This window comes from Rattus rattus, chromosome 3 (genome assembly GCF_011064425.1).
Source record: "Rattus rattus isolate New Zealand chromosome 3, Rrattus_CSIRO_v1, whole genome shotgun sequence".
NCBI lineage: Eukaryota > Metazoa > Chordata > Mammalia > Rodentia > Muridae > Rattus > Rattus rattus.
Window position 1 is genome coordinate 126,699,062 of NC_046156.1, and position 26,827 is coordinate 126,725,888.

The 26,827-nt window shown below is 45.4% G+C and overlaps 1 protein-coding gene across 1 annotated transcript in view; it reads right to left on the minus strand.

Moving 5' to 3' along the window:
- The window catches only part of Pld1 (phospholipase D1), a 202,256-nt gene that overhangs the window by 167,361 nt on the left and 8,068 nt on the right, over positions 1-26,827 (minus strand). Inside the window, exon 2 of the mRNA XM_032898580.1 lies at positions 21,960-22,083. The gene's annotated coding sequence lies outside the window, so the exon portion shown is untranslated. The remainder of the gene's footprint in view (positions 1-21,959; positions 22,084-26,827) is intronic.

Below are 26,827 nucleotides of genomic sequence, written 5' to 3' on the forward strand. Positions count from 1 at the left end.
GACCACCTCAAAAGGAAGCTAGGGGAGCAACACCATTGTTTAAAAACTATTCATTCATAATTTAATGTATGACATATTCTGTCATATAGTGGGCAATATGATAGTAGCATATGACAGCATACATCTATTTTATACACAATATGTAATGAGTAGCATCCTCAAAATCTTATTTTCCACTCATGTGCAGCCAACATGGTAGATACTATTATTATCTCCATTTCTCAAGTGAAGAAAACCAAGCCTGAAGTATTGATCTCACCAAGATCACACATACTATAATGTGAGCCTTGTTATCAGAATTAACAACACAAAGCAAAAGCCCATGCCTTCAGGGAGATGATATTCTACTAGGGAAATCAGACTACCAAAAATTAAGACCAACAGCTAAGGGTATAGCTCAGTGGTAGTGTTTGCCGAGCATGCTCATGAACCTGGGTTCGATTCCCAGTACTACAGAGGTAACAAACAAACAATAAAAAGACATAAATATAAAGCAGACAATATTACATGCTGTACAGACCAGAGCAGGAGAGTCAAGATGGAGGGGAGGAGTGACCTGAGGAGCAATGACACATTCTTGAAATTCGAGCTTAGGAGAAGCCTCTCTGGGAACTGTCACTCGAGAGAGACCTTAATGAAGGAGGATAAAAAGCCATGTGTCTCGGACTGCTTTGTATTACTGTGATAAAAAAAAAAAAAAAAACAAACAAAAAAAAAAAAAACCACTGGCCAAAAACAATTTTGGGGGGGCTGGAGAGATGACTCAGTGGTTAAGAGCACTGACTGCTCTTCCAGAGGTCCTGAGTTCAAATCCCAGCAACTACGTGGTGGCTCACAACCATCTGTAATGAGATCTGATGCCCTCTTCTGGTGTGTCTGGAGACAGCTACAGTGTACTCACATACGTAAGATAAATAAATCTTTTTTTTTTTTTTTTTAAAGAAGCCAAAGCAGGAGGAGATAGTCTCATTCTTTCTGACTACCTGTAGGTTCTCCTGGGCACATAAGATCTTTAGATGAGAGAAGCAAGAGGTTTGGGGAAGAAACAGAGATGGCAAGAAGACAAGACAATGGACTCATGGGGAATATGCTATGGACACCAGAGTGTTGAGTGGAGGCAAAGGGGGAGAGAGGGCGATGACCAACTAAGTGCACATTGGCAGAGCGGTGAATGCATGCTCTCCATGTATACTCAGCTGCTGGGGCAGAGTGCTGAGCCACCGTGCGATCTTGACTTTAACATGGTTGGGTTTGCTGAACAGCCTGATAGGAGGAGAGGCAGAGCAAGAGTGTGTGATAGTTAATCTAGTCTTTTAAATGTATTCTTTGCCCTGTCTGTCTGTCTCTCTCTCTGCCTCCGTCTCTCTCTGCCTCCCTGCCTCCCTGCCTCCCTGCCCCTCTCTGTCTCTGTCTGTCTGTCTGTCTGTCTGTCTGTCTGTCTGTCTGTCTCTCTCTCTCTCTCTCTCTCTCTCTCTCTCTCTCTCTCTCTCTCTCTCTCTGTGTGTCCCCATAGAGGACAACTTGTAGGAGTAGCCTCTCCTTCCACCATGTGGTCTCAGTGTCAAACACAGGTCATCAGGCTTAGTAGCATGTATTTGCACATCAAAACATCTCAGCAGCCCTCTCTTTAACTTTCAACAAATACTTGAACAAAAACTTCATTCTGCCCGGCTGAATTACTAAAAGCAAATTCGTAAACCCACAAAACTAAAGAAAAGATGTAGTTCTGGCCGGCCTTCCTGAAGGAAGGAGGAGCCACATCAGGAAACAGGGCTTGGATCCTACCTTACAGAGTCCTAGCTGCTTTTTTCTTTTTCTTCTTTCTTTTTTTTTTTTTTTTTTTCCAGAGCTGGGGACTGAACCCAGGGCCTTACGCTTGCTAGGCAAGTGCTCTACCACTGAGCTAAATCCCCAACCCCCTTATCTGCTGAGTAATTAAACAACACAGGTCAGAGAGCACAGCTGAAAGGATAGCTTTAACAGTCCCAGCCTATAAAAATGTATACCCAGATATTATGTAAGGATGCTGTGTTGTTACTGACCCCAAAAATAGAGGTCAGGTCTTTTATGTATGTATATGTGCATACATATATAATAGATTCTAGAAAATACTTCAATCTGATGAAGTTTCCACTGAAAAAGTAACATGGAAACATTCCTGCTGGCTCCCGTGCAAACACAGACGGCCTCCATTTACACGGTTCAAGCCACATTTCTAAGCTTCAGCACGATGTCAAAGCCACACCCCTTTAATAGTAACTGGTTTTCCCATTTTGAGTTTGAATCTTCTTCTGGGTTAGTGACAAATGATCTCTAGTGACTCTGGACAGTGGCAGCTCTCCTCGGCTCTTGTCAGCCTTATGATCAGAGTACTCTACAGTGGCCTGTATGGTTTGGAGAGTAGCTATATTAGTGCAATTAGGGGTGGGTGTGTGTGTGTGTGTGTGTGTGTGTGTGTGTACAGGTACATATGTGTGCTGGTGTGTGTGTGTACAGGTGCAGAGATCAACTTTGGGTTATTATTCATCAGAGGATGCCCTCCATCTTGTTTCGTTGTTGCTGATGCCGTTGTTGGCTGTTAGTTATTTGTTTTTTGGTTTTACTGAGACAAGGTTTCTCTGTTTAGCTCTGGCTGTCCTGGAACTCCAATCTGCAGACCATGCTGGTCTTGAACTCAGATTTGCCTGCCTCTGCCTCCCAAGTGCTGGGACTACAGGAGTGTGCCACCACACCCTGCTGGAAGAGGAACCCTTAGTCAAGGTACTGCTTCCATCAGATTGGCCAGTGAGTGTACCTCCTGGGTATCGCAAGTACGCATGTTTATATGCACACACAGAGGCCACTGGAAAACATTCAGTCTCTACCTCACTGGAAGTTGAGGAGCATCTGTAAATTTTCAGTACATGCGATGGCTCATGCTAACAGCTTCTGCTGATCGGTTATCACCATTTTAACCCTTCCGGTCTCTGTTGTCTGAGCCTCCGTCTTGCAATTCACTAGGAATCCAGCTCAGGTCTGAAGTAGATGTGGGTCCTACCCTGAGAAAGCTGGCCAATCCTGACCATTCTGCTGTCCCACCTCTGGCTTCCTCTGAGGTTCAAAACTGCCTGGCATGCACAAGTTTCCATGAATGGCTTGTCAGGTGGTCAGGCTTCATTTGGGCGTCTGCCCTCAACACAGGTGTCTGAGTTCCTATGCTTGAACATGTGTCTACACTGGCTTGTTTCCATTCCTCCTTTGCCCTTGGCAATGCCTCTGTTGTCCTTGTGTAATAAATGCCTGGGTGCCACCGAGTGGCCAATACTTCTATTCTATTCCTACTCCAAGAGCTGATTTATACACAGAACAAACCCAGCCTCTTGATCATGTATCGTGTTTACCTGAGAGAAAATATCATGGAATTGTATGCCTAGAAGGGTTTCCCATCCTATGATCCATGTAGATGTCCCCATAAAATAACGGCATTCACTTGCTAGCATTTATGGTATGGCTATGCCTGCTGGGTGGGGGTGGGCAGAATATCAGAGAAGAGGCTGATGCAAGATGAGGGACGGCACCTTCTTCCTTGTAGCAAGCTGGCACGATGGCTCAATGGATAAGAGCGCTGGCCACCCAGACTGACAACGTGACTTTGTAAATCTTGTGACTGAGCCCCACTTTGGCTGAAAGGGAAAACTGACTCCCAAAAGTAGTTGAGTAGTCGTCTTCCCCAGTCCTTTTTCCTCTCCCCCTTATGTACACATACACACACACACTCACATACACGCTCACACATGGACTCACACATACACACACAAATGAAGAAAGAAGTGAGACAATAGCAATGATTGTATCTCTAGATTATCATTTAAAAGAAGTGAATATATTTCCCTGATAAATTATCAAAATTTAGATATGAGAATTAACTTGGCTTTTAAAAAGAGAAGACATTGACTTCTTTTTTTCCTTTGAGAAGAAAATCGCCCAGTGTGGCTTCCTTTTACTCAGCATCCAAAGGTGACCTTGATCCTTTGATCTCTCTGCCTGCACCTCTTGAGCCCGAGATTAGGTGGGTACCGCAGTTGCCTGATTTATGGAGTACTGGCTATCAAACCCAAGGCTTCATGCTCAGGCAACCACTCTACCCAGTGGGTTTTGTCCCAACTCTGACAATGACTTTTAGAAAGAAACTATTATAACTGCAAACTTTAAGATCAGAATTAGCTTTTGAGCCTGGGGTACAGCTGCCTTTTCTTTCTATAAAAAGTGACAGGAGAGTCTACTGTCACTATAGCAATGAGGAGGAAGACTGGTGAATGCAACACTGAGGTTCCCAACTGCTGAGAAGATGAGGCCAGGTTCACCAGCGACCAGCACCCTGAGGTACAGGGGTGAGGGGATCCTAAAGTCAGAGGACTCTAAGACCCCTTGACCAACTGAACTCATTCAGTTAGAGTCTCAGTAGGCCACGAAGTTTGATACTGGTTCCCTGATAACCCACTTATCCACTTCTAGATACAAATCAGAACCAACAGACAAAGCCAGTATTCTGGATCAGCTTAAGAATGGTCTGGGCTACAGGAGACCCTGTCTCAAACAAACAAGAAGCAAACAAATGGAGACAAAACAAAACTCAATAGGAGATCTACAAAAACTAAAGAAACATAACAAATTTTTATCACACTGTGGTTGAAATGTTAAAAAACAAAAACAAAACTCTTCATGTCTCTTAAAAACTAACCAGGAAAATACTGCAGGGATCCTGAAGGAACAAAGGACTCTGACAGTTGCCAATGGCAGCCTGTCAAGCCTGGCTTGAGAAGACAAAGAAGGGCATTTATTAAAGTTTCATCTAGCTGCTTTGACTGCCAGTGCTACTCCTGACTTGTTCGAGCTTAAATTTTCGGCTGTTAACTAGGAGTGTGGCACGGACCTATCTCTCCACTGCTTTCAAGGCTGAAACAGAAAGATTGGGAGTTCAAGGCCAGCCTGGGGTACAAACTGAGACCTGTCTAAATCAACCAATGATAGTTATAATAATTAACAACAGAAAGACTGATTTGTAATTATTGGTTTAGTGTTTGGTTATAGCCAAGTCTAGCCTCAAACTTACTATGTAGCCCCAGCTGGCTCCCAACTCCCCTACCTTAGTCCTTCAAATGTTGAGGCTACAGGCATGAGCTACTATGCCTGCTCTGAGTCTGTTAATGGGACCTTTATTCTCATATCTGATGAATACCTACTATGTGCTTGGATTCGGTAGACACTAAAAGGTTCAAAGTCGAATGATAGATGGACCTCACAAAGTTGGAGAACCCATGGAGGAGGTGGTCTCCATGGTCTAACGAACAAAACAGTGCCATGAACAGAACTCCAGGAACAGCTCTGGAAGAAGGAAATTCCTTAGCATGGAGGAAAGTATGCATCAGGTAGACTCTACCAAGGTCGGAGATGCTTATCTGTAAGAAGTGCATCCTACTGCCAGAGCCCCAGAGCAGGAGAGCACAGGACAATTCTAACACCAAACATCCCAAGAGAGGAAGAGAAAAGAAGGGGGAAAGAAAGACAGGGAGGGGGAGGAAAAGGCAGGCTGGAATCTAATGAGGAGCATAGAAGGTTTCACTCTCATCTGAGTCTCAGAAAGACCACCTACCCTGTAAGTCTGGAGGCAGAGACGAAGCAGTGGTGTATGAGGTAGGAGCTCACGGGCCAATGGCTGCAGTGAGAAATCAGTACAGAGGAAAGGCTTAGTGGGGTAGAAAGGGCAGGGAGTCAGGCTACAGGCATGAGCATCCCTGGACTCACTAAGGCAAGGAGGAATTGGCCAGAGGCATGAAAGCAGTGTGCCATGGCGCTCGACCAGAAGAGACTAGAATTAAATCAGCAGGCCCGAGCAGGCTGGGCAGCAGAACTAGAATTAAATCAGCAGGCCCGAGCAGGCTAGGCAGCAGAATGAATTCACACAGACTGATGGTTGGCTGGGTAAATCAGAGGCCAGGGGTGATCTTGCCAGACAGTCCCAGGAGACTGTAGAGAGCTGGGGAAGAGAGAACACCGAGGGAAGGCAGCACCTCCACGGCTTCCTTTACACGGGCTAACCAAATCAGGAGGGCAAAAGGCCATAGGAAGGCTGACCCAAGAGATCGCCTGTACACTGGGAGAGACTTGTAAAGTAAGCTCACAGGGAAGACGGAATCTCCATGAAAGGGTTTAGAGCTGCCGTGGTTTGAATGTGAAATGCCCTTCATAGGCTGGTGTGTTTGAACTCGTGGTGTGTGGCTGCTGGAGCGTTTGGAAGGTTGTGGAACTTTCAGGAGGTGGAGCTTCACTGGAGGAAGGGGCTGGCCTTGGGTGTTTTATAGCCCAGCCTGAAATCCTGTCCATACTCCACTTCCTGGCTGCAGCTGCAATGTGACCACACGTCATGATCTGTATCCCTTCAAACTAAACCGTGCTAGCTCCTTTAGCTAGCTTTTTGTCAGATGGCTTGCCGCAACAAGAAAAGCACCTAATACTCAGAAAGTGGGGAGTCACACAGGAAGTCCAACGAAAGAAAAGAATGTAGAGAAGGGTTTTCAAGCCTTGAGTAGGGAAGCTACTCTGATGTGTTTTCTTAGAAAGCAAAGCGACAAGGACTTTGGTAAGGAAGAGGCACAGAGGCCCACTGTTGCTTCTTGTGGGCCAAGTCGTGGTCTAAGCTCTGGGAATATGAAAGCAGGGTAACCTCCCTGCTTCTATGAAGCTTATGGAGATCAGGAGTTCAAGGGCAACCTCGGTTACACAATCTGGGCTGCATGAGACTCCGAGGAAGTTGAACAAAAGTGCAAACTCAGGCCAACAAGCCATGGGAAGCAAGCCAGTAGGCAGCACCCCTCCATGGCCTCTGGTCTGGTTCCTATTTGAGTTCCTGCCCTGACTTCCCTCAGTGACAGAGTGTGGCCTGAGAATTAAAAGTCAAAAATACCACTCCCCCCCCACACACACACACACACACACACACACACACACACACACCAATAAAAAGTGGTAACTTTTAATATCCATCAGACAAAAATAAAATTAGAAAATGAGACATAGAGACACAACTCAGTGGGTAAAGACACTTGCTGTACAAGCCTAATGACTCAAATTCAATGACTGGAAGCCATCTAAAGGCGGAAGAAGAGACCCAGCTCCCATGAGTTGGCCACCACACCACACCATGGTATGCTATACACGCACAGACATTTTTAAAAATTTACATTTTTAAATATTTGTTTATTTATTCATTACTATGTTTGAAGTTGTTCCCATTAGCAATTCCCTCCCCCTTCACCCCCCCACACCCCATTATCTTCAGCTTCATACAGAGGTTTAGGAACCGAGAGGCCAAAGGACTCAAATGTTGCCCATTGTTTTGTGATGAGAGATCAGTCTTCCCCAAGATCCCCAACACAGAAATACAGCAGAGTACGTACTAAAAAAAAAAAAACAAAACAAAACTCATTATTGCTTGTATAAGGGAACCACGTAAACCAGATTCTACTGAGTTGTATCTCTATTTAGCGCCTTCCTGCGCGCACCTTATTTGTAGCCTCACTTAACTGCCTGCCGGACCCGGCACTGCATAGGATACAGCACTGCAGAGGATACAGCAAACAAAACCAAACTGCTTCTCACACAGAACACTCAGCAGTGGGGCAAGCAAGGTAGCCGCAGCTGCTGCAGTGCCTGTGTACAATAGCAGCACCGACACACAGAACAGGGCAGGGATCTGCTTCAGATGCAGGGTTAGGAAGGCATCCTTGATAAGCACTGCCTTTGTGGAATCTAAAGCGAGGGCCGGTGCCGGCGTGCGAGCACGCGGGTGCGGGTGCGAGCACGCGGGTGTGGGTGCGAGCACGCAACAGTGGGCATCCTTCAGCTCCTATCTCATTGCTTACTGCATCATTCCCGCTCTCCTCAGAGACCACAACCACCTCCCAGAAGAACTTAGCAAAGTATGGGATGTCTGCCGTGGAACTGTCCCCTGTGTAGAGCTTGGTCTCTTCTTCCAGCACATTCTCAAAAATCTTTGTTATGGTTTCTTCCCACTTCCCTCCTGCAGATCATAGATACGGCATCCTGCCCAACAGGGCACACCTGAGTTTGGTGGCTCGATATCCCCTGAAAATAAGCCAAGATGCTATCCATCAAAGGGCTGGGTAAATGGTCAGTGGGTGATGTCCTGGCTTTGCAAGCAAGAGGACCTAAGTTTGGATTTCCAGGACCTACATTAAAAACTGGGCTTGGCGATATACCTGTACTGTAGGTCCAGTGCTGGGCCGGGGAAAGGACAAACAAGATGATGTGATGGAGTGGAACATGCGTATACCTGTAATCTCAGCACTTGGGGGTGGAGGTGGTGTGAAGATCGGGCATTCAAGGCCAGCTTGAGGTATTCAGAAAGTTCAAGGCTAGCCCAGGCCACTTAAAACCCTGCATGCCTTCAACCCCAGCACTCAGGAGTTGGAGGCAGGGGAATCTCTGTGAGTGTGAAGCCAACATGGTCTACATAGAGTGTTCCACGCCAATCAGAGCTACATAGTGAGACCCGTTCTCAAACAATACAAAATGAAAACAAACAAACAAACAACAGTTCTCGTGAATACCAGAGGACCTTCCATTCTCTCCACCAGGGGACAACAGCGTTTCTGAGAAAGTCTCGCCTGACTTGGACCAAGAGTCTCTGTCACTGAGCTAAGCAAAGGACAAGAACTATCTGCTGTCAGGAGAAAAGGTAGCCCCCTCTGAGGAGGACAACAGGAGGAAGAATTGACCCGGCTGTGGCAGAAAAATCCCACCATAAGAGACGGTCTCTGAAACAAACATTGCAACTAGTTACGTATTTCTGTTTTCCAGAACTTAAACCTGGGGGTAGGATGGCTCAGCAGGTACAGGCACCTGAAGCCAAGCCTAAGGAACGGAGTTCCATGCTGCAGACTCGAGAGGTAGAGACGCACCCTACACATCCTGCCAACTCTTCTCTCCACCCTGTGCGGTCTGTGGCACACATGCATCATGGCAGACCACATGGAAGAACAGTAGACTGGCTATCCACTGCTCCACATGTGCTGTGGCACACTGTGCATCCCCAAAAACAAATAAAAATGCAAATTAAAAAAGGAGCGTACAGGGCTGGGCACTGTGGCACATGCCATTGACCCCAGAATTTGGGAAGGTGTGGCAGGTGGATCGTTGTGAGTTTGAGGCCAGCTTGTTCTACCTAGTGAGTTCCAGAACAGCCATGGCTATATGGAGAGACCCTGTCTCCGGGAGGAAAAAAAAAGGACCTTCAATCTGAGAGTACTCGACTCTCACTTTTCATAAGCAAACAAAAACAACTGGGCCCTAAATCTCCTAGAGGCTGACGGTGCCAAGTTCCATGACCTAAGTGGCTGAGCCCATAATGGAGGCACAGGATTATTTTAATACCACCATTGGAGACAGCTGTAGAGGATTCCTTTGCTTTAAACTTTGTACTGAAAAAGCAACACAACACTGACCATTCTAAATAGTTCGCTGTTGCAAAATGTCTGGTAACATTTGTCCCATACAATGTTTTAATTGCTCATAACCTTTAGTCTTTGATTGCATTTAGTGCAGTGCATCAAAGTGGTCTCTCCCCAATGTAAATATATGGTTTTATCCTGATAAAGTCAGGAGGAGCTGGTGAGATGGCTCAGTGGGTAAGGCATTTGCTAACAAGCCTGGTGGCCTGAGATCTAGCTCTGGGACCCTCACTGTGGAAGGAGAGGGCGGAATCTGAAAAGCTGTCCTCTCACCTTACATAAGCATGCGTGTGAGCACATGCTCACACACAGACACACACACGGAAGGAGGAGGTCTGTTAGCATGTGTATACAGAAGATCAAGATAGGTGCAGACAAGGAGAAACACTTGAGCTGTTAAAAACAGACAGACTTCCATTATTATAACAACAGTGTTACATGCTGCTGCAGTGGATATGTTCACAAGGGCAGAGCAACCTCAGCATCCTTCACTCGTTTCATGAAACATTGAAGGAGGAGAAGAAGGAGAAGAAGGAGGAGAAGGAGGAGGAGGAGGAAGAGGAAGAGGAGGAAGAGGAGGAGGAGGAGGGAGAAGAGGAGGAGGAGGAGTCGTCTTAACTATTTATTCACGGAAAGTAACATCCAAAGAGTGGATGTTCACAGCTAGCTCAGGATTGCCATCTGAGCTCATAATTATAGCAGCATCCTTTTGTCGGGTACCAGAAATGAGGAAATACCCACCAACTTGGCTTCACTCTGTATCTGTCACTGCTTGGCAATTAAACAGTAACATGTGACACGTTGACTTCACTGGGATGAACCACAGTCCCAAAGTGCCCTTTCTTATGTGTGTCTAGTCAGGGTCAGCTATTGTGACACTGTCTCATCAGAGCTGAAACACAGGAGGCAGCAGACATTTTATGGCCTGTGTACATACACACCCCAACACACACATGCACATGCACACACACACACCATACCACAACACACATACACACACACACACACACACACACACACACACACACACACACACACACAGAGTTCCCTTGCTAGCTAACTTTGATGCTGTGATGGGATTTGTAGATTCTGTTGAGGGTGATTGGTCAACAGAAAGCTTCCCCTAGACAGGACTGAAGTTACTTTGAAAGTCCCTTAGGAACTCCGCACTTCAGCAACCCCATGCCTCTGCCTCTGCTTGTGATGGTTCTGTTTGTACTACCTGTTTCTGCCGAGTAAGCCACTTCCCTGAAACAAGCTGCTAAATACATGTAATTTGCTAACCCCACAGGTCTGGCAAACTTAGCTGGTTTCTGAGGCACAGTTTTTACTGGTGAGAGGACACAGAGGAAGGGCAGATCAACCCTTCCTGTTGGTTCTCCCTGCTTGCTGATATGGATCACCCAGAGAGTCACTACAGATTTCCTTTTACATCTTTCCGAGGATGTAGCTATCATGGCCAACTTTTGAAAATGAGGTTCACTGTAACTAAGAGGTTCAGAGTATGGCTAGGTGCAGCCTAAGCTCCAGCTACTGAGAGGGGCCTGAGAGAGTTAGAATCCGAGGCAGGTCCTTCTCAGAGAGGCAGAACCTTCTCTCCCTTTCCTTCATTCTTTGCCCATCTCAGAGATGTCACATTGGGAAGCTGCAGAGAGGCAAAAAGCACCTTGGTACTAACCACATCAGCTCTCAAGTGCCTGCATCTAACCCACTTTTGTAAGCACTACCTTGGGATCTGTGATACTCCACAAACCACAACTTCTGAGTGCCTTTCTCTCATTTTTCCACCTTTTTTAAAAAAAGATTTATTTATTATATATAAGTACACTGTCACTGCCTTCAGACACACCAGAAGAGGGCATCAGATCCCATTACAGATGGTCGTGAGCCACCATGTGGTTGCTGAGATTTGAACCCAGGACCTCTGGAAGAGCAGTCAGTGCTCTTAACCGCTGAGCTATCTCTCCAGGCCACTTTCCCATCTCCTTAGTAATATACTTCCACATTTAAGTTACTGTGTTACCTTCACTGCCGTGCTAACTGTTTAAAGGGATAAGAGTAGACACGGAGCCTCAGCAAAAGCCCATCTTCACTTTCCATGCTTCTAGGCTTTGGCAAAAGAATATGAGAAAAGTTTTTACTGTCTGCAATAAATGCCTTTACAAAGCCACAAACTTTAATTCCCATGGAATGGAATTTTATACGCAAGCCTGTGGTTTTATCCCAAACTCAGTCATTCAACCAATCTGTGCTGCAGAAAGTTTACCCTGCTAGGTCTCCAGATAAGGTTCTGACTTTTTCATGTTACGTTAATAGTCATCTTATTTCCTAAACCAGCAACATCCCATATGTCCAAGGCATACTATTAAATTTATTTAGTTATTCTCTGAGTGTGTAAGTATATGGTGTGTGTATGTGAATGTGTGTAACTATATGGTGTGTGTATGTGTGTGTGTATGAGTGTGTATGTGAATGTGTGTATGTGTGTAACTATATGGTGTGTATGTGTGTAACTATATGGTGTGTGTGTATCATGGAATGAGCATGGAGACCAGAAAACAACTCATGAGAGTCAGTTCTCCCCTTCTACCATGTAGGTTCCAAGAATTAAACTCAAGTCATCAGGTTTGGTGACATACACCTTTATCGCCTGAGTCTCAAAGCTCTCCGGTGTGCTTCTTGCCGAATGCTAACCCAACCATGTAGCCACTTAGAAACACCTATCAGTCAGCTCAGCAGTCTCTTTAGATGTCTGGTAACATAACCACCAAGAGTGACTGACACACATTCCGGGCCGGCGTGAGATCTAGCGTGTCACTAAATTACAGTGAAGGACACGTCAGGCAGGAGACAGGTGAGAGGGAAAACATCAGGCCAGTGACTCAGGGGGAAATGCAGTGACTCACATAGAGGAGACCTGAAGAGGCACCAAGCAGGAAAGCCGTGACATTTCTCAGGCCCACAGTTCACATAGACACATCTGTTCCTGGGGCGGACTAGAAAAGGCCGGATCAAAGTATCGAACAAGGTACAGAGGTGTCAAATGTCTTCTTGTCCACAGGCCTTCCCCATATTGCAGCGAATCCGATCCCTCTTCAGAGGCAGGAGGGAGGGGTTCGTAGATTGCGATCCCGGCTCTGAATAGATGAACTTGGGAAACTGCTCTGGGAGCACAATGGGTCTGCCTGTTCCCAGCCTGGGTCACAAGGTTGGGCCCAGGCTCTTTGTTCCTGGTGCTTCCTTCCTTTACACAGCTCCCCTCAGCGGGGGTCCAGGCTGGTGAGTTCTGGGCTTCCCTGCCAACACCCTCCCTCAAACACCGATGTTGCTTAGAGCTCTTCTATCTCCTTTAAGTCTCTTGTCATTCCCACAGCGAGGGGAGTCTAGGAGACGTTTGTAAACTTACACAAAGCTTCCCTCTTCCAAACTCCACCATCCCTCTGTTCTCTCTCCTGGATACTCAGGACCCCCTGAATTCCCACAGGCATATATTTCATCAAGTTCAAGTCAAATATGGTCTTGAATCTCAAAGTAGTCCTCCCTCTCCGGCCTATGCCCAAGCCAGCAGAATTTGAGCTGCTGGCCCCACCATGCAACCAGGGTCCATGTCCTTTCCTTTATTTTTATCTACGAAGTATAGTGGGGTTGGGATGACACCAAGCAAACTTCTAGGAGCAAGAATAGATCTGGGACCCTGGTCATCAGTCTACCCCTGGAGTGGAGACCTCAAGCCCAGGGCCTGCATAATCCTACAGGAGGGCAAAAGGCTTTGTGGTCCTATCTAAGTACAGACTACAGCCACAGCAGCAAAAGGACACAGGAAGAATTAAGAATGGCTGCCTTTCCCCTGGCTGGTGTGAGTCACAGAAAAACAAACCCAGCACACCCAGCCTCTTTCAACATAGGGAACTAGGAACGGTGCTGCAGAGTGCACACAGGACGCCGGCATCATTCTAGAGTCTGCTCACCTATGTGCTCATGTCAAGTGCTGACATCTGACCAGCTACAGGTCATGCTGGTCACCAACCAGGCAACAAAGCAAAGGACTGTGAATGGGGTGGCGCTCTAAAACCATCTAAGATGGATGGCACCAAGACATCACCCAGGATACACAGAGGAGAGTATTATTAAAGGCTCCACATTGGGGTGGGGGGTGGCAATTCCGGTGCAAATCCCAGCTACTTGGGAGAGTAAGGCAGGAGGCTAACAAACTTGAGACCAGACTGGGCCATTCAGTGAGACCTGTCTCAGGGACAAATTAAGGTTCAAGAGGAATATGGAGGCACATGTCTGAAATCCCAGAGGTTAGAGGGGTAAAGGAAGAATGATCAAGTTCAGGTAACTTATATTAAGCCCAGGGCGATAAAATACTCAAAATTATCGGTGGCTTATGATTTTATGTCTTGTTAATTCCTTTGCTCTCCAGGACACTTCCGTCTGTCTGTCTGTCAGTGTGGAAGCACTGTGTGCTGTGCTGCTGTCTCCCCATGGTCCCATCCACTGAGCTTATCCACATGGAAGCTGAAAAGCTCCGTACATCACAGCTGATTTTTGCTGTTAGTCCTGAGAAGGTGGTGGGTTAAAATGTTGTCTGGATAGGTATTTAGTGCCCGCCGTTGTCACACTGTGAATGAACCACCGAGGGGGTATTCTTCTAGCAAACCATCTGACTCATAAGCGAGATGCTTAGTGAACAAGTGGGTCCAGAGCTGTGCCTGGCCTCACATTTGTTTTGTCCTTATGTTGAAAAGGAAACAGGGAGACACGCTTTCACCAATTGTTATTATCAAATTAGCTATGGATCCAGGAGTTCAGCAAAACCTCAATGTCTCCCAAACGCTAGAACGATAGGCCCATGCCAGCTAGAATGCCTGGCTGGAGATATTTGAACTGTCATTAGATAAAGGGAGTTGGGTCCCTTTGGGCCTTCCGAATATGAAACAACTCCGCAAGATCTGGCTGTAAGAACGTCGTCATAGTGTTGAAACGGAAGCTGTAGGAATCGGGGGGTCATCTCCTTAAGATGTGGATTTGTCCTCATTCTGCACACCGCAAACGTGAGCACTGTTTAGCAAGCGGGCCACGCATGTTTTCTACGTAACTAGGGTGGAATTTCATAATCTCTTTCTGCTGTCACATCCCAACCATATAATGTATGCTATACATATGCACAGACCATTTGCTCTTTGCACTGATCTATGGTTTTGGTGGCGGTGGTATTGCTGGGTTTGAACCCAGTTCTACCACTGAATTAAACCCCCCAGAACCTACGAACTCTTTCTGAATAAGGAACAGCTCTTTCTCAATTTGTTCTCTACCACGCTAATCAAAACTACTTATAAAAACTCACCAGCAAGCACTCAAGAGGTAAAGGCTGCAGGATCTCTGAGTTGAAGGCCAGACTGGTCTCTAGAGTGAGCCCCAAAATAGCCAGCGCTGTGCAGAGAAACCCGGTCTTGAAAAACAGCTAGGTGTGGTAACACTCCTTCAGTTCCAGCACCCATGAAGCGAAGGCAGGACAACCTCTGTGAATTTTGAGACCAGCCTGGTCTACATAGGGTGATCTGGGACTACACAGAGAGTGCAAGCCAGACTGAAAACAAAATCAACAAACAAAAATACTGTGCAGCAAATGTTTGAGGAAACTGTTGAGTAAAAATAAGGTCTTCGGAGAGCAATAACGTTTCTCAGGCAAGAAGGAGCCACAGCTGAAATGGCTGCTGCTCATCTTGGTAGGTTCAAGGAAGAAACATTTAGTTCAATAGAGTCTCAGGACAAGAGCGGAGATTTGTAGACACGTCAGGAGCCAGAAGCAGATGCTCATAGAAGGTAGAATGGGGCTCAGCTCTGCCTTAAGTCAGTGTTGAAAACCTTGGGGCCAGGCTTTTCCACTTTGAGCCTCAGTTTCCTCTTCTGTGATACTGAGGTTGCAGAAAATGACAGTTCTATAATTTCCCAAACTTAAGAACTGGAGTTCTCAGAAGCAGGGCTGGAAAGACAGCTTAATGGTTACGGATATGTCATGATCTTAGAGTCTGCTTCCCAATACCAGTGTCAGCCAGCTCACAATTGCCTGTAAAGCCAGTTCTAGGAGATCCAATGCCTTCTTCTGTCCTCCGTGGTCATGTGGTATGCACAGATATACATTCAGTAAGCACTTGTACATATAAAAACTAATTGATAATAATACCAATAATAGTAGTAATAAAAGAATCCCAAGCAGAAGGGCTAGCATGTGCAAACAGTCATTGATGGAGGGTATAATACTATGAGAAGCAGGGCAGGAGGCAGGCAGAGGCCTTGTTCAGAAGGTGGCTTCTGCTCCAATAATGACCTTGAGCCCACCTGTGACGGGGACAGTTATGCCAGGTGGCTTATGAGGAATACCACCAAGAAACAGAATGAAGGACCAAGGGGAATTGTCAAGGGTGGAGGCCCAGCCCACACAAGGAATTTTGGTAGAGATGGCTGTGCCTGGATGCAGCTGCTGGAACCCTGAGGACTTCCGGGAAGCTTTCTAGAATGCCTCTCAGAACAGCTCTACTGGAGAGGGAAAGGGAGAAGCTAATGTTCTTCCATTGATTAAGGTGGCTCCATATCTAAGTATAGAGGGGAGTCCCACGGTGACACTTCAGTAGCACTGTATGGGAATGCTAGGACTTTCCTGGAACTAGGTACTAGCAAGGTTGGACTTGAGAGGATTTGAAGGCACATATAAAGGGGAGCTACTTTGATGGGGGTCTGGGGATGGTGGTGGTTTTTTGCTTGTTTTGTTTTTTGAGACAGTGTCTCATATAGCCCAGGCTGGCCCTGACTCACCATGTAGCCCAAGCTGGTACCTTCAACATCTGAGGCTCTTGCCACCACTTCCCAAATGCTAGAGTTACAGGAGTGTGCCACCTCACCTGGTTTATACAATGCCAGAGACAGAATCCATGGCTTTGTGCATGCTAGGCACATGCGGTACCAACGGAACTGCACCCCTAGGCTTCCACAGAGAGTTTTATACAGTATTCAATAATGGTCAATATAATGGTTATATAATGGTAAATTGCTAATAATCAACTTTCCAGGGAACTTAGGTGTTCATGTGTACATGTATACAAATATCTACTGGAAACATGTTCAGATAAAAGACACATAGCATAAAATTCCCGAATAATAAAATAGTCTTCCTTCTAAAGCTCATGCAGTAACTGATAGGTTGTCCACCCGCTCTTCCAGGGGTATTCCTCACCCTTCCTTTCTGAAAGAGCTGTCATGCCCTAAACATGCCTGCCTTTGAGGCCTACTAGACAGCGCTCTTCCACCAAAGCTGCCAGCTCTGCAATATCTGCTTATCTTCAAGCCCCCTTCCCCATACCCTGCTCTGCTGCAGGGGTGCAGTCCTTAATTCACAGCATTTACTCTTTGGATCATGGTTGTTGTCGTGTTGGCCTAGCCCTCTATCAGTGACTCTCATGTCCTAGTCCTTGACCCGCAGCTACTCAGGATATGGGAACTTGTTCAAAATGCAAGTTCTTTACCCAGATACTCTAGAACCATGGGTAATTAATTCACCCCAGAGGCAAGGGTGAATCACAACAGTGTTGGCTGAATTTCCTGATTAGCTGGGGTCACACTAATTTACCTGCAAACCTAAAGCTAAAAATCTAATTACTCCAGCTACAAAACCAGCATCACTCTCCATCTGTGCCCACGGTTTTGTTTCGTTGTTTGTTTCAGACAGGGTCTCATTATGTATCTCTGGCTGTCCTGGAACTCCATACGTAGACCAGGCTGACCTCAAACTCAGAAAGCTCTGCCTGCATCTGCCTCCTGAGTGTAAAAATTAAGGCCGTACACCACCATACCTGGCTGTAATTTCTAATACTGATTTTGGATTAACTGAATACACGCATAGACTGAACTAGAGAGTGACAGATTGTACAATTACTACAACAGGTCACTTTCCACTAGTGACTTCCAAGGATGAACTATCTGATTTGGCCAGTAGGTTTATTATTCTTCTCTGAATGAAGTAGGCAGTCTTGTCTGAATGAAGACATTGCAAAAAATTGAATAATCAGCCACGGACTATTCATGATCTTCAGATTTCTCAAAGCATCTAGCATAAAAAAATTTAAGTAAATGATATTCCTAGAAGCATTTCAGAGACAAACTCAGGTTGTCTTTTTGTTTTTTAAATATTATTGCAATTGTTGTTGTTGTATAATTGCATATCAGCAGGGGATGGAGTGGGGAGAGAGAAAGAGAAAATACTAAGGTAGTGTTTTGGGGAGGGTGAGAGCACAGCCCCCATTCCCCTGAGAGTTGGTTATCTCCTACTACAGTCAGATCCAGGAATTGAACTCGTCACTAAGCTTGTGAAAAACAAGCACCGTTACTATTGGCCCTGTTTCTGATCTCTTGAGATAGGGTATTATGCTTCAAAGTAGTAATTGAGATTGGCCTTGCACTCTTAATACTACAGCTTCCTCCTCAGGAGTGCTGGTATTACAGGAAATGACTGCCTTTCCTGACTCGGAAGGTAAATACAGAGGCTAGAGAGGTGACTCTGCGATTAAGAACACAAAAGACCCCAGTTCAAGTTCCATTACCCAAACAGAGGCTCACAACTGTCTGTAGTTAGAGTTCCTAGGGATTTTTTTTTTTTTTCTTTTTTTTTTTCGGAGCTGGGGACCGAACCCAGGGCCTTTCATTTGCTAGGCGAGCGCTCTACCGCTGAGCTAAATCCCCAACCCCACAGTTCCTAGGGATCTTACACCCTCTTCTGGCCCCCACAAGCACCAGGCTTGGTATATATTTATATATTGATATATGTACTCGGGCACATGGTTCACAAATGTACATGCATAAAAACACTGCTTCACGTAATTTGTTAAAATTAAGTACATACAATATGGATATCTTTTTTAAATGTTTGAAATTACATTTATTTATCTAGCTAGTTACTATGTGGGGACCGTGGCATGTATATGGAGGTCAGTGTACAGTTCTCAGAAGTCGGGTTTTGTCCTTCCACCATGCAGGTTCTGGGGACCAAAGTGCGATCACCATTCTTGGTGGCAGGTGCCTTTACCTGCTGAGCTGTCTCCATGATCCGATATCTGTCATTTGAATGTGTATTTTTTAACCAGCTTTTGACCAAAGTGATGGTTTATATTAATGACCGACTTGAGAGGATCTCTAAAAATCAGGCAGGACAAACGCTTCTGTGTATGCCTGGATTTTGTTAATCCCCAGGGAAGCCCCTCTCTAATGCATGTGGCACCAGTCCCTTGGCTGGAGTCCCAAACTGCACGAGAAGGAGAAAGTAGCCCTAATGTTTCTCATGCTATGCCTCCCGGCTGTGGATGCTATAAGATCGGCTACCATGGTGACCCCCCAATGACAGCCTGTATTCTCAAATTAAAATAAACCCCTCCTTCCTTCAGTTGCTTTTGTCGGGCATACCAACAAGAAAGGTAACCAGTGTATGCCAGTATCTTACTACTGGGAAAGGGGTTGCCATGCACCACCACGAATAAGGTTTTCAAACTTCTCAAATATTCTGGGTCTCTCATGTACAGTGGACTGAAGTTGGCTAAATTTATTCTTCCTTCCATTGTTAGACCGTTTGAGAAGCTTAGTCCCTCTTAATTGCTATCCTTCCTCCAATGTGTCATAAGGCCGTCATTTTCCATGACTCATATGTCAGACAACAGACAAATATAAACATCACTGTCTCTTGACTTTAAAACCAAGGAAGACGCTATTGGGCCACCAAATCAAGATAACACAAGCTACACTGGCCCTTCATAAGACCAGAGTGGTGGGAAATGGGGTTGGACAGGAACAAGGTAAACCAATCCAATGCTGTAGAAGATCTTGCGGGATAAATAATGATCCAGTGCCCAGGTATCAGAATCATTTAAACATCTTCTGCTAAAGTAACTCTCCACCCAGACCTGTACCTTTGAGCAATGGGTCAACATTTCACCATCAGTCTGGGGAACAACTCCAGACCTGCCCTCTGAGGGGAAGAAGATCCAGGGTGTCTGAGGAGCCCAAGAGCCAGGTCAGGGCCTGAGGAGATAGGTCAGCCACAGACCTTACTGGAGCTTTAATGCCATCTTACTCCCTATCAGCTCTGAGGACTGTAGCCACAGGGACCACAGACCAGATGAAACCCAGACATTTAAATACAACCTCTGAGCTCCTCCTGGGCCAATTTGGCTTATGTGCTATGGCAAAGAAATTAAATAGCGTTCATTACATCTAGAAGATGGGATGACGTTCAGTTGGTAGAGTGCTTGGTTAGAGTACACGAAGCTTTGAGTTCAGTCTCCCAGCCACACAAACCAGCTGTGGTGATGACATCCCTGTCATGCTAGCACTGAGGTGCTAAGGACAGGAAGATTGGTTCACGGTCATTATTCCAGTCATGACAAGTTCAAGGTCATCCTAAGTCACATAAGACCTCGTAGTGATTAATAATAATGGGGATGACAAAAATAATCACAGAGAGCTACTTCTGTCTACCAAACACATGGCCGCCTTGTTTCTGGAAGACTCAGACACTCCCTGAGCCCTTGGACCTAGGAAGAAGTCAACGAGGATGTTAAATACCTAGCATGTTAGCAGGAGTTAGTGACACATACACACACACACACACACACACAGAGAGAGAGAGAGAGAGAGAGAGAGAGAGAATATAAACAAATTGTTTAAAAGTAAGATATAACTAAAAAATATAGTCCTAGATAGCATGGCAAAGCATAGGACAAATACCATTAGTTCACACATATAAATAATTGAATAAATAAGTAAATGACTTCAAAACGCAAATCTCTTATGCATAGAAATTCCAAATTTCAGTTGCTCCTCACCTTACTAAGAGGGGTCTAATAACTCCTTGCCCCAAATCTGACTGCTCTCACGAGCTGTGTACAGACTAGACATGGCAGAAAAAACAGCTCTACAACAGAAATAGCTACAGACCCTTCCTCAGGTGGCAACCAAGGCAATAGCACACACAAGTCAGCCTGACCATGTGCCCCTTGGTATGAAGTCAAGGGAACAGCATTTTACCTCTGTGGTTTCCTTCCCCAAACCCATAATCCCAGTCTGTTCAGAAGGAATCATCAAGAAGACCAAATGATGGTCCCTCAGCCAGACACCTTGCCTAAGACTCTTCAAAACTGCCAAGGTCATCAGAAACAAGGAAGTCAGAGGCAGGAGGGCCCCAGGCACCAAGGAAGGTTGTACCACATTGCGAATTGGGAGGTGGCATCCTAGATAAGGTACAGCATAGGAAAATCCAATTAGGAGCAAATAATGAGCCATGAATAAAGCACGGGCTTTAGTTAGTAATGAGATACAAATGTACCATGAACCAAAGTACAACTCTAGTAACAGAGGGGCCGTGCAACGTGTGGCCAATACAATTCTTCAACCATGTATCCAGAGAAGCCAAAAGATTCACACCCCCTGGTGTTCTTTTGGGGACTTTCTCTACCCTCTCCATAACATGTCTGTAAATCTAAAGCAAACACAATTTTTAATGCATATAACATTGTATTTAAAAATACTTTATATAGTTTTATTGTGTATATTAGGTCCCACTTCCCTGTAACCTGGAATGGGCAGTAATCCCACTCATGAGGAGAGCCATCACCTCCCAAAGATGTCAGTTCATATCACCATAGACTGAGGGTAGAGATTCAAACACGTCAATTTTAGGAAAAATAAATTGACACCATAATATTGTTGGAAAGTAGCAAAAACACTATCAGGTCAAAATACCAACCCACTTCAGGTGATCTACCCAATTCAGTCCTGCTTCAAATGGATGCAGGCAGGTATATCCAGCCTTCAGCTGTCACAGCACTATCATAATGTCATCAGCTACAAACTCCACTACTGAGAACTGTCCCACATTGTTAGAAAAACCTTTCCTGTTTCAAGTAACTTCACATCATTTGTGTTGGGCTGAATGCAAACCTATTCTCAGCAAACCTATTCTCAGCCACATGCATCCCAAGGGCCAGAGGTTAGACATAAATGCAAGTTCTAGACTCAGTAGCACCTAATGGGAACTCTTGGCACCAAACACTCACTGTGTTTGACTGAGTCCCCAATGCCAGCATGAGCAGGGACCCCTAAGAATACTGGATGAAGGCTTTCATTGTAACCTATCAACCTTGCTAGCAACAGATCTGCAGAAATTACCTCATTACTATAGTCCACTCTACCCTATTTCTTTCACTGAGGTTGAGTAAGGTTACACACCCCAACACATATTTCTAGCCTCCTAGTAGTTCACAAAGTGAGAGATGCCCTCCTAGCCCAAAGCATCCCAACCAAAAACTACTGTTAGAATACAAAAAAAAGTCCCCAAATCTGTCACATTTACTTCACACTGCTTTCAGTTTGCTCAATCCATTCCATCACAGAAGAGTCACCTACCGAACTGATGTATGCAGCTGAATCAAATCCTTGTGAGTCTTCGGTCAATGAAAGACAACATTCACAGAGAAAGTTCCAGGCTTCCTTTCTTGTCTATTGACAGCAGAACTTGTTCACCAAGCATCTGGGAAGGCAGAGATGAGAAGCAGATGAACGGTGTGGGAAGTCAGGGTTCAGACCAACATGGGGCACATTTAATAACACGCAGGCAGGTTCATCTAACAAGTACCTAATGAACACCTCCTAAGTAACGGGCACACACCTGCTCTCGTGGAGCCCAGGTTGGTGTGTAGAAATGGCTGATGTTGAAATGACCCAAGGCAAAAGGCTAAAATGAGGTGAGGCAATGGACAGGTCAATGTGGATAAGGCAGGAGGCGGCCTTTTTTACTTAGAAGTGTCTGGGGACATTTCACCATTCTGTCGTTGACTCGATGGAAGATCAAAAGACAAGCCATGCGGACAACGGAGGAGACGCCCCAGTCAGCACAGGGTACAAGCTGAAGAGCCCTCCTGGTATCCCAGTGGAAAGGCAGAAGGTTATAGTGCACGGCAAATTATGAGGTGGCATCCTAGATAGGATACATGGCCGCATTGCTACAAAGTCAAAGTCAACCTCTGTCCAGCACAGGGAGAAGGGAATGGAAACACAGTACTCCTGCCTCCCCAGCTAATCTCCATCCATTTCTGGAGGCAGGTATATATCTAAACATAAAAACCAAGTCAAGCAAGATGGCAGGACACAGCAGCCAAGTTAGCTGATATTGAACAAGGCACACAGGTGAAGGGGCCTTCTTAGGAAGAACCCTGGGGAAGGGCCAAGCAGGCTCTGAGCGATGGCCAAAGTCTCAAGAAAACTTACAAAGTACTCATTTGAGTCCCATCTACCACGCCCACCCCACCCCCAAGAATCTCACTTCATAGATGCACCATAGAACCTTGAGGAATCTCACTGATTTCTTTACCGAGACTTAGCAATACTGTGTTAGAGAAGAGCTCCTCTCAGAGAGAAGACAGGTCAGAAGAATCCTATCTCTACACAAACAGTAATGACAGAATCCAGGGTAAGCCAGAGGGGAGAAAGGAGGTCTCACTGTGTCTCACTTGCCACTTTCCATGGTATACATATTTCCACCATAGCTATTGTCAAGGTACCCATATGACATCACTACAGAACATACAGCTTGGAAAGACATATGAGGTACATATATGTAGTAGTTCTACTACACATAAACAACATATATAATTTCAAATGAATAGAGAGCAATGAATGTAATAACCAATAAAATGATTTTTAAAAAAATATTAGCCCTTGTTGTTCAAATAATTTAGAAAATTCAAATCTCAGAAATTTTGATGATTTTTTGTAATGTGTGCTTTTTTATAATGTGTGTGGTATGTGCCTGCGTGTATCTCCATGTACCGTGTGCATGCAGTGCCCACGGAGGTCAGAAGAGAGCACTGGATCCTCTAGAACTGGAGTTAATAAACAGTGAGGTGTCCTGTGGTGCTGGTGGCAGGAAGAGAGCAACCAGTGTTCTTCACCTCAGATCCATCTCATCAGCCTCAGAAATCTTGATTTTTTTTTCTCTTCTAAATAATGGCACCCTTTCACAATTAGCTCACCAAAGACCTGAGAATGTAAAAGCCTGCTCTCAGAGGGAACCAATGCTATCTGTTACAAAGATGTCGCTATAAATTGGATGTGGTGACATGTGTCTGTAATCTCGGCTCTTGGGAGGAGGATGCAGGAGACTCAGGAGTTTAAAGTCACTCTCAGCTGCAGCGAGTTCAAGGCCCATCTGAGGCCAAAAGAATCATTATTATTGAATACTATAATAATAAATATGTTTTCCTGTATGTTTTTATTTCCTTTGGATTATTTCCATTTACATTCCCTGAATTGAAATGCTTGCCTGAATTATTTTGCCAAGTTACTTTGTGAAATGATCCTATGGATTCTATTCTGGCACAAAATGGAAGAGTAGTTTCTGTTTCCATTTAGATGTTTTGACCAAAGGAAGAAATCCTATTTAAAAGTCATCTTAAAGGTAAATAAATAGGGTTGGGGATTTAGCTCAGCGGTAGAGCGCTTGCCTAGCAAGCTCAAGGCCCTGGGTTCAGTCCCCAGTTCCGAAAAAAAGAAAAAGAAAAAGAAAAAAAAGTAAATAAAGAATATTTGTTCTATCACAACCATTGAAAAACAAAGGCAGTGGGCTCTTTGCGGTCTTTATGTCTTGATCTTCTTGTCTGGACTGTTACAGGGGGAAGACCATACCCTACATCTGCCCTGGATTCTGTGATCCAGGGGATGGCAGGAGTGGGGTGGGGAGCAGGAGTCAAGAAGGCCCTGTAATGAGCACGGCAAAGCATGCCTTTAGACATGTAAAAGTCGCTTAGCCAGGATCGCCACTCTACCCAAGGCTGCACCTGATACCCAGAACTCAGTGACATCTCTCACTCAAGATAACCAGTGTTTCAGTGAGGACTTCTTTTGCTGCAACTGCAGTGAAACACCGTAACCAAAAAGCAAGTTGGGGAGCAAAGGGTTGATTTATCTTACACGTCCATCCTTGTAGGAACTCAGGACAGGAATGCAAACACGCTAGGATGTAGAGGCAGGAGCTGACGCAGAGGACATGGAGGGTGCTGCTTACTGGCTTGCTCAGCCTGCTTTCTTATAGAACCTAGGACCACCAGCTCAGGGATGGTTCCACCCACAATGGGCTGGGCCCTCCCCCCTGATCACTAGTTAAGAAAATGCCTCACAGCTGGGTCTCATGGAGGCATTTCCTCACCTGAGGTTCCTTCCTCTCTGATGACTCCAGCTTGTGTCAAGCTGACACACAAAGCCAACCAGTACAACCCCAGCCCGTGATGCCCACTGGACACTATATAAGCAGAGAACTGAGAGCAATGCACATCTGGAGAGGCACAACTTTGACCCGCCCTGGTCAAGTCTTCCCCCAAACCTGACCCTTCAGTCAGAGACCTCAGTTAGAGACTGGACCTGACCTTCGCACAGGTGAGCGGCCTTGAGGATCTAAGCTTAGGACTATGGTTAGGAATTTAGAGCGTGAACATTGTGTGATGACCTTTGGCATAATAAAATATAACTTTTGTTATACCAACTACGTGTATCTACCTTCTTGCCTGGGACAGGCACCCTCTTCCATTCAGGGGACAGTGTGTGGTTGCCTTATGCAGCCTACCTCCCATTCATGAAGTCCTAGGCTTGATCTCCAGTACTGCCATCCTCCCTCCCCCAAAACAAAGCAAAACAAAAACCAGCTGCGGTTGTATTGCCATGTGTATCAGATTTCACAGAAGAGATCACTTGGGACAAGCATTCTCAGGTGATACAAAGAGCAGTCATTGTGGATTCTCAGAAACAAGACTAGTCAGGGTCTTTTTCTTTTTTCAACAACAACATTTCTCTCTAAAACCCTCCTCCCATATACTTCTTCTTGCTCCTTTCAAATCCACTAATTGCTATTGTGTGAGGATATGTATATGTATATACATATGTATTCCTAAATATAGCCTGCTAGGTCCGTGTGATGTTACTTAAGTATGTTTTCGGGTCTGATCATGGACACTGTACACACTGCTGTCCTCTCTCCTGGAGAAGGCCACACCTCCCACTTCCGCTTCCTTCAGTTGCCTGATGTTCTTTGAGGCCTCGTGGGCTTCCCGCTACACACACTTTCTCCTGTCGGTAGCTGTTTGGGTCATGTTTAGGCAGCGATGATGGTGAAATGTTCATGGGTGAAGCTTCTGAAATTGCTAGGAGGCATAATCTCACTGAAAATTCCCTGGTCTTAGAATCTTTCTACAGTGCCCCCTGAGTCTTAAGTGTAGGAATTGTTTTTTTTTTTTTTTTGGTTCTTTTTTTTTTTTTTTCTTTTTCTAGGCAAGCGCTCTACCACTGAGCTAAATCCCCCAACCCTTAGGAATTGTTTTATAACGTATCTATTAGTACTGGGCTCTGCAACGCTGCATTCTGATTGGTTATGGTTTTCTGTGGCGGTCTCTCTGTCGCAGAGAAAGCTCTCTGAGGAGATATGAAAACTAGGCTTATCTGTGGGTAAGTGGATAGGTTGCTTTTAGGGATTATGCTGGTTTAGTGAAATCGTGGTCTGTAGGCTCTCCTCCACTATCAATGACTTCATCAACACTGAGTAGTTAGCTGGGTTTGCAGTACCAGCCATGCTTTCCCCTTGTTAATTGGGTCTTAAGTCCAGTGAGAGAGCTCTTGGTTACAGCCCAGGTCCTTTACAGTCTACACTTCCATCCATGATCTGCATGCTTCTAAAGCTGATATTGTCCAACACAACTGAAGGCCTGAGAACCATCCCCAGCTGCATCAACCAGGATGTGGAGGCACAGAGATCAAAAGTCCGTGGTCATCCTCAGCTGTATAGAGATTAAGCATGAGGACCTGAGTTGAAATCCCTAACACCCATGTTAAAGGACAGAGATCCGGGGTTGAGAACAGTTACTACCCAAACAGAACTGAGTTCAGATTCCACACAATAAGCCAAGCATCTACACATTCCTTTCACACCAGCTGCAGGGATGGGGGTAGGAGCTTAAGCTGCTAGAATTTCCCCAGAGCTTCCTGGCTTCCAGCCTAGCTGAGAAAATTAAGGTTCCTGTTTCAGGGAGAGACCCTGCTTCAAAGGAACAGAGAGACAATGGATGAGAAGGACATCAGCTCCCTCATCTAGCCTCCGCTCACCTCACAGGTGCAAGCACATAAAACACACACACACACGCACACACACACGCAGGCACGCACGCACGCACGCGGATAAATTTAAGCACACACATTACAACACATGTTAATAAGCAAACTTTACACACTCA